Source organism: Patagioenas fasciata, chromosome 33 (genome assembly GCF_037038585.1).
Source record: "Patagioenas fasciata isolate bPatFas1 chromosome 33, bPatFas1.hap1, whole genome shotgun sequence".
NCBI lineage: Eukaryota > Metazoa > Chordata > Aves > Columbiformes > Columbidae > Patagioenas > Patagioenas fasciata.
Genome location: NC_092552.1, coordinates 1,959,370 through 1,968,383, shown reverse-complemented (window position 1 = coordinate 1,968,383; position 9,014 = coordinate 1,959,370).

Below are 9,014 nucleotides of genomic sequence, written 5' to 3'. Positions count from 1 at the left end.
TACTATCACGAACCCTATTTTCTTCCACCAGGCTACAGTTTCGAGACCAATATCCATTAGGTGGACCTGGCCACCAAGTGGGAGGAATAGAGGTACTTGACGAATTTGCCCTCAACGCTAACTGACAAGGGGTTCGTCCAACGTATTCAGTCATTTGAGACCCCCCACATATCCAGCACGAGGTGACATTTAATTCTCGGGCTGTCTTTTCCATAAGATCTATAAACAGGTTTTTCCCTGCTGTCGGTAATTGTAATCCTTTGTCTTTTTGCCTTATTTCCTCATACCAATCACTGCTGTTCTGTACCAATTTCTGTTGCTCTTGCTTTCCTTTTAATTCCTGAGTGGCACTCTTAACTAACTCCTCCTTCTACTGATCTTGCACTCCCCCTCCATCTGAATAGCCCCACTCACCACCTTGTGTAAAACAGATCCTCTGTTCTCCCCTAGGGCAGGAGGCAGAGCCTACAGCGAGTCCACCTTTCTCTAGTGTTGCTTTATCCATGCGAGCCACGGAACCTGACACACCAATATGATGTTCACAGAGTTCGCTTTATTGTCGGACCGGGCTGGCTTTATAGCAAAGCTGCCCTGTCCACGCGCCTTACAACAACGTGATTGGTTGTAACTCGTGTTATACAATAACACGATAGGCTGCATGTGCTGTCCACGCGATCTGCACGCATGTGTCCGGCGATTGCTCACTCATTATTACATTCTAATGGTGCTCCTTTAGTCTCTTTTGTCTCTGGCTTCACCTCTCAGCCAGGCTGGCGACAACCCCATCCCCCTGGGGCGGGGGGGGGCTCTGCCACTACATCTCCCCCTCTTTTATTTAATATTAACAATACGCCGTATCATGCTTTAAATACAGTGTGAAATACAGGGTAAGAACATTAAGGCTAATACAATTACAATTAACAAGAACAAACCTGTTTTCAATATTCCTTTTAACCAAACAAGGCATTCACCCCAAAAAACCCAATATCTTCTGTTATTTTCTTGTTCTGCAAATCTTCTATCTTTTTAACTTTTAAGTTCAAACAACACATACAATCAAACTCTTCATAACTGTGAACATGTCCAATAACAAAAAATTAATTGCTGCTCTGTTTTACAAAGTGGTATTCTCAACATTGGCTACATTCGTTGCTTAAAGCGATAACATGTCTGAGGTTAAGGGTTGTCATCACTGCAATCGGTTTCTTCTCTGTTAGCTGGCCAAGGTCTCACCCACTTTGCTGGGATCCATGAATTTTTGTGGTTACCTGTAGAAACACAAGCATATCCCCTTCCCCAGGTTATTAGTGACATAGGACCTTCCCATTGTTGTGTTGTCGGATTAAACACACTAACCTTAGGCACATTTTCGGAAAAATCTTTGACATTTTTGATATGGTGCATAACAACCGGTTCCATTTCAGTTTCACTTTTAGGATTAAGCCAGTTCAGCACATACAATGCCTTCATCAATACCTCTTCTGGGCTCACACCAATTCCCCCTTGTTTTTTCAAAACAGACAAAAGATTTTTTAATGCACGGTGTGCACGCTCAATAATTGCTTGGCCAGTAGAATTATAAGGGATTCCAAACAGGTGCTGTACCTTCCACTGGGTGAGGAAGGCTGCAAGTCTGTCAGAGTGGTATGCAGGACCATTATCTGTTTTGATTTGTGTAGGGACACCCATGACAGCAAAAGCTTGTAGTAAATGACGTTTTACTGCCTTTGCATTTGCTGAGGTCAAGGCTGTAGCCCACAGCAGTCCTGAACAGGTATCTATGGAGACATGAATGTACTTTTGTCTGCCAAATGGTGCAAATTCAGTAATATCAGTTTGCCATAACTGACCTGGCTGCAAGCCCCGAGGATTTACTCCCTTTTGTTGGAGAGGGACTATGCGGGCACAATCAGGACAAGCTGCGATAATGGCTCGAGCTTGTTCCTTTGTAATTGCAAACTGCTTTCGGAGTGCTGCTGAGGATTGATGAAAGAATTCGTGAGCTTGTCTGGCTTGTTCAAAAGGGGATATATCTGCTACTGCCACAAGTTTGTCTATGATGCTGTTTCCCTCTACTAGACCACCTGGTATGTTAGTATGGCTTTTTATATGCATGATAAATACTGGTGCTGTCCTATAATCTAATACGTTCCACAAATCTAACAATGCTTCAAACAACAAGGAATTGGAAACTCGCTGCAAAAGCGCTCTATGTATTCTTTGTACAATTCCCACAACATAAAGAGAATCTGTTACCAGATTAACTGGAGAGTTATGCCATTTTTGCAATGCTGCTAAGCATATTGAGGGCAGTTTCTTTTAATATGTCCTGTGTGTTTGCAAGTAAAACATGCTAGGCCACAAGAAGAAGGGCTTCCACCTTTCATTGCAGGCTTACGTGCTGCAGCCAAGGCCGCAGCGTGGGCTTGAGCATGTATTTTTGCTTTTTCTACCTCCTGTTGCATAATTGGTACCTGTGTGCAAGCTTCCACCATCTCTGCTAAAGAAGCACTTTTTCCCAAACCGGCTAATATCTGTTGGCATTGGGTGTTTGCATTCATCATAGCCAAATCTTTCCCCACAGCAGCTTTTGCCTCTGGAGTCAAGTTAGGAGAGGCATCTATCACTTCTTTCAAACGATCTACAAACTTCATATATGGTTCCCCAGGATCCCACTCTATTGTAGAATAGGGTGGCACAGGGTTACCTCTATTTGGCAATTCTTTCACTGCCGCCAAGGCAAGCCCTTGCGTTTGCTGCAAAATCCTTGGATGAAGTGCTGCCTGAGTAGCACCATCCGCATATTGCCCACGACCCAGTAACCGGTCCATGCTCGCTAACCGCAACGGATCATCAGCTGGTAAACGAACATTTTCTAATACTGCCAATTCCACTTTCCCCTGCCACTTGTCCAAGAACAGCAAATACCCCGTTGGAGGAAGCAATAACTCCATCAACGCCCTAATATCTGTTTGAGTTAGTACTTGCCCCTTGAAAAATGAATTGATTAGCTGCATCACATGCTTATTATCCATACCATATTGCATAACTGCACTTTGCAACTGCTTAACCGTTTTCCAATCAAAAGGCGACCACTGCCTTTGTCCTCTATTATCTATGTGCACTGGCACTGCTGTAATACTACCAGGTAACATGATCCCTTCAATAGCTGCATCTCTGATTACCCCTTGCCAACGTTGCCCTGCATTATAAGAATGATCTCGAGGAATATCTCTACCCTGATGCACAGGGGCAGCACCCAAATTATCATTATTATCACTGCTATACAATTCCCTTGTGTTTCCCTGTGGATCAGTAAGTCGACGCATATTTGCAAACCGATCTACTAACCCAGTCTCCAGCCCTTTTCCATATCGCGCTCTCAAATATTCATCTGCTTCTCTTACAGACCACATCCCATCTTCAACACATTGTCTAGCCCATTTTTGTATTCGCTCCCTTTTGATACGGAGCTCCTCCGGAGTGAGGTCTAATTCCACCCCCTCCCTTTCCTGTTTTCCCCGTTTTTCACATTCCCTGCCAATTGCCTCCAGCCCGTCCTTAATTGCATCTGACGCCTTTTTATATGCTATTAACCGCGAAGTTTTACTGTTACCGCCATCCAGTCGTTTCATAGCTTCTAGAACTTCTTGCATCTGGCTCTCCTGCCGTCTCAGTAAGTCCTTCAGGCTCTGCACGTCGCTCTCCTCCTGGAACTCAGGGCGATTCTGCGGTGCTCCGTCCCGGTGTTCCATCGGCTCCTCCGGCAAAGGCACGTCGGCTGGATTAACTTGTCCTGGCTTGTTGAAACTTGCCGGTTGCTGCCATTCGTTGTCGGAGCCAGGCAATGGCTCAACGGGCGCAGAGGGTATAATTTGCTCTCCGCCCCAGAACTCCAGATCTGATACGGGACACACCAGCGGTGTTGATTCTTCGGAGTTCTCGGAGGGTGGGCAGCTCGCGGCGGGCGGCTCCGAGGGGACGGCACACAGCTCGGCTCCTCTGAGACTTCCTGCACCAGCTGCCTGACCTCCCGCCAGGGTCCGGCGAGATCGCAAGCCTCGCGGCTCCCCCTTGTAACCGCTTCCCATAGTTCGGTCCCTATGTCCTCCCATGTACCGGGAGAAAAAAATTCGTCCGTCGAACGAACACAGCCCTTACGCTGGGCGAATAGTAACAGGCGCTCCACCGCGTCTTTTTCCAAAATTCTTCCTGTTCTTGCAGCCAGCTGCAGAATACTTCTCACTATTATTTTTCCTTCCACGGATGCCGTGTTTCCCATGCCACCTGCTTCTTCGTAGGCCTACTTTCCGCTATGATTGAGCGCCGGGCTGGTGTCGCCCCCAGGTGGCGTCCTCGCGTCTTCACTTCCGGCGATCTTGCTTCGATACGAAGGATCACGTCGGGGTCACCAAAGTGTTGCTTTATCCATGCGAGCCACGGAACCTGACACACCAATGTGATGTTCACAGAGTTCGCTTTATTGTCGGACCGGGCTGGCTTTATAGCAAAGCTGCCCTGTCCACGCGCCTTACAACAACGTGATTGGTTGTAACTCGTGTTATACAATAACATGCTAGGCTGCATGTGCTGTCCACGCGCTCTGCACGCATGTGTCCGCCGATTGCTCACTCATTATTACATTCTAATGGTGCTCCTTTAGTCTCTTTTGTCTCTGGCTTCACCTCTCAGCCAGGCTGGCGACAACCCCATCCCCCTGGGGCGGGGGGGGCTCTGCCACTACAAACATTAAAATACATTAACTCCAGACAAAAATGGGTTGAAAAACGTTGATATACTTATCATATCAATATTAAATATTATACAAGGATCAAATATTGTATAAAGATTTAATAATAAAATATATCAACTCCAGAAAATAATTATTGGGGAAGGTCTATGTACATAGTAAATAAATATTAAATATTAGTACATTAAATAAACATATTAAATAAATATTAAACATTAGTACATTAAATAAAAATATCACATAAATATTAAATATCAGTATGTTAAATAAAAAATATTAAATAAAGCTCAAATACTATATACAGCTAAACCATTTCAATATATTAACTCCAAGGAGAAATTAGTGGAAAAAGTTTACGTACTTATTCTGTGAATACTGAATATTATACAAGCTAAAATATGCTATAAAGCTAAGCTATTTAAATATAGTAACTCCAAGCAGACATCAGTAGAAAAAAGATGATATAACATTGAAGGTTTCTGTAGAAGTATGGAAAGATTAAATATGATAAACACATCGAGTATTAAAATACATTAACTGCAGACAAAAACTGGAAAAAAGTTAATATACTCGTTATAGAAATATTAAATATGATACAAAGCTCAAACATTATATACAGGTCACATATTAAAATATATGAACTCCAGACTAAAACTGGGGGGAAAAAAGTTTACGTACTTATAATATAAACAGTAAATCCTATCCAGAGCTCAGCCATTACAACCCATGAAGTGCGGGCTCCTCCTGTGCTGCAGCTTTTCTTCTCAGGATGCAGTCGAAGTTGCCCTGGGTGCTCATGGCGTAGAACACGTTCGCCTTGGGTGGGATCGCCAGCTCCGCAAGAGAGGGAGCAGAGCGAGCGTTCATGGGCGCCCCACTCAGCGTTGGGGGTTTATTCTCACCGGCAGCTGGGACAACGTGGCGATGGCGTTTCTGACGTCGCTCCGCATGTTACTCTTGCCGGCAAAATGCAGCAGAGCTCTTCAAGCAGCAGCAGCAGCAGCAGAGTTCTGCTTCCCCACCTTTGTCCTCGGAGATGATCTGGACCAGCTCGTAATCCTCGGCCGAGCCAGACTGCAGGTTGTGCTTCTCCATGGCTCGCTGGGTGACAGCAGGAGCCTTCTCTTGGTTACTCAGCTGCAAAGAGGGAGTTGCAAGGAGTCGCTTGGTAACCAAGTCGCAGATTCTGCCAGACGCTAAAACACGCTCTTTGCGACACCTGGGGGTGGAGTTAGTTCAAGACAACAGACACTGCTCTAGAAATGCAGCAGGGAATCACAGCCTCTGCTCTCCTGAGCAACCGCTCGGAGAGGTGAGACCTTGTTCTCAGCAGCCATCGAATCCGCAGCAAGAGCTGCCCCAGCTGCTGTTTGCAGACATCCATTAATCCACAGTCTCCCCTGCTAAACACTTTCTGCGATGTCCTGCAAAGATTCTGGGCCTTGGAGCTGGGTTTGCTGGGGAAGGGGCACCTTGTGTCACAGCTCACACACCCCAGTGCTGAGCTGGACACACAACAGCCGGCGCTGGCAGAAGAGCAGGGGCAGCAAAGCCGGCACTTGCTCAGAGTGCTTCCCTTGGCATTGTTGATCAAATACAAGCTTCAATTTCAAGGCCAGAAACCTTGAGAGATGCTCTTTGCAAACCTCTCATTCATCCCCTGCTCCACATGTTTTGATTTGTAACATCGGTCACGTTCCCTGCCAAGGAGGTCTGATCGGGGAATAGGTGTTTCCGAAACTAAAAGCACCATTCAAGTCACCTGGGGTGAAAACACCACCCACAGTAACAGCGCTTTGCTGTTCCCACCGCTCACCAGGATGCTCCTGTAGATGTTGCCGCTTCTGTCCTCTTCTACGCTGGTGCGGATGACGCAGCTCTCTCCGCTCTGCTGGTTGTAGACTGGCAGGACTGGCGGCACTTCTTTTGATGGAACGGGAGTCACGGGGCCGGGGCACTTCTTGGAGCACTTGTCATCAGATGGCAGCAAGGGGGGAGACGAGATCAAACACATTCATTACCATTGAATTTCAAAGATCCAAAAGCTAAAGATGACACTCTTCAGCACAACAGCCTTAACAAGGGCTTCGGCAACCCAGTTAAGGCAGCTTAGGTCAAGAGAGCAGAGTCTGCAGGACAAAGCTCCCTGGGAACGGAACCCAGCCCAGCCCAGGCTTGGTCTGGGCAGTTCCTGGCAGGTCAAACCACAGGGCTGGTGAGCTCTGACCTCACCTGCTTCTCACTTGCTCAGCTGCTCTGCCTGCCCCAGAATTAGGCTGGGCTGATGTACATGAGCCCTCCCCCCAAAATCGCCTTTCCCAGAGCTCAGGTCCCTCCATTCCACTGCCAGCAACGCTCCAGTCAAGATCCACAGGCTTGGGCAAGCGCCTGGGGCCGCCGGCAGCGTCAGCAGCCTCGCACAGGCTGTTTGTGCTGAACACAGGGCCCGGGCCCTACCTTGTGCTGAGGCTCCTCAGCAGTGTCGGTGGGAGGGACGATGGTGACGGTGCTGTCCCCAGAGCTCCCACCTGGAGCAGGTTTGGGCTGCGCGTTGACGGGGGTGCTGAGGGCGCTCACCCCCAAGCCCAGGAACGGCCTAGGGGAGAAAAGAAAGCACAACAGAGCTGGGCTGAGCACAGCTGTCACTTGCTTCAACAATCTGACCTGCTGTTGTGTTTTCCTATCTCGAGTGGCCTATTGTTTGTGTGTGTATAGCAAATTAGACTCTATCCTTATTTGCTCTGTTTTGCTGCTGCAAATTTGAATTGAATTTATAATCCAGCACTAAAATCGTTCCTTTGTCTGACACCTTGGAGTTATTTCTGAAGTCTTTAGTCGATAACCCTCCTGGCTACTTACACCAATAGAAAGAGACAACAGCAATACGTATTTCTAGCTGGCGGTGTCTCCTCGCAGCACTGCAGTGCTCTGGATCCCCAGCCAGGTTTGTCAGCTGGTGTTTGATTTATTCCAGTTCATATTCACACACCAAACCCCCTCCCCGTTGTACTCACAGGCTGAATCTCTTCACCACGCTCTTCTGAGCTCTGCCCGCTGCGGTGCTCTGGTCAGGAGCTGCTCCTTCGATTTCACGTGACAGACGGAAACTGCAGAACAGGCAATACCGTTAGTTAAATATCTCAAAGTGGCCATATCTGAGAAGCCCTGGGTCACTCCCACGTCCCAGAGGGTTCATCCCCACGAGGAGGAGCGCAGCTCTGTGCGTGTGTATTTCCACTCTCCGGGAGCAGCTCCTGGCAGCGCAGAGCTCAAGGCTGAGAGAACCTGAACCTGCCTGCGGGGGAAGAAAAGCTGCTTCGCCAGCTGGGCTGAGACCCTACCTCTCCTCATCACTTCAATGCCGCTGCCTCCTAAACCACTGCACGAATTTCTCATCTCCTGTCACGCAATAGCTGTTACATGAGGACTGCAACAGCTTAATTTGTGCGATTACTTCAAACTCCTAAGAAAACAAATAATAAAATAGGAATTCTAATTAGAAAAATCAAGCCAGTCTCGTTAATACACTAACCACACGCAGCAACAGATCCAGGACAAACTGCCCTCGGACAGAGGAAACCCCGGCACCTTCGCTCCTACTGATCTCTGACCAACAAGGCTCAGGCTGGAAGGCAACGCTCAGCCTTGATTTCTCGGTCCCAGGTACCCGCTTCGCTCTCTGCACCTTTGACCCACAACTATTTACTGCAGCACAAGGAAGACGGTCACAGACTGCATCTTGTGGCCAGCAAAGGTCTCACGCCAGCAGGTCTGATGCGCTCCCAGCACACAGAACACGCTCGTGTAACGTGTTCCCGTGAACACCAAACGGGGGGAACGTGCCCCAGACGTAACTCCCGCGGCAGCGAGTGCCCTGCGGCTCCTCTTCCCCTGCTGCCCGCATCTAAAAGGAATTTCTCTTCCCGCGCCGCCCCGCACAGCCCGGCAGAGGTTCACAGCGTGCCGGGGACTGTTCCTTCCTCACCCTCTGAGTAACGTGAGCGGCTGTTGGATACGCCCAGCAAAGACAACAGGCCTCGCCAAGAGAACGCTCTAGCAGAGAGCGTCAGGCACTAACGATCACAGAACAGTCACCGTTCCACTTACCCTTCGCCGCTTCTCAAAATTGATCAGGCCGCCCTGTTGGAAGGACAGAGAAGGGATCGGAGGAGAAGAGCACAGGCTCGGCTGGAGTTAATCACAAACAGGATGAACAGGATGAAGTAGCGACACCAAGGGACGGGCCAGAGCTGCCCTGACCAAA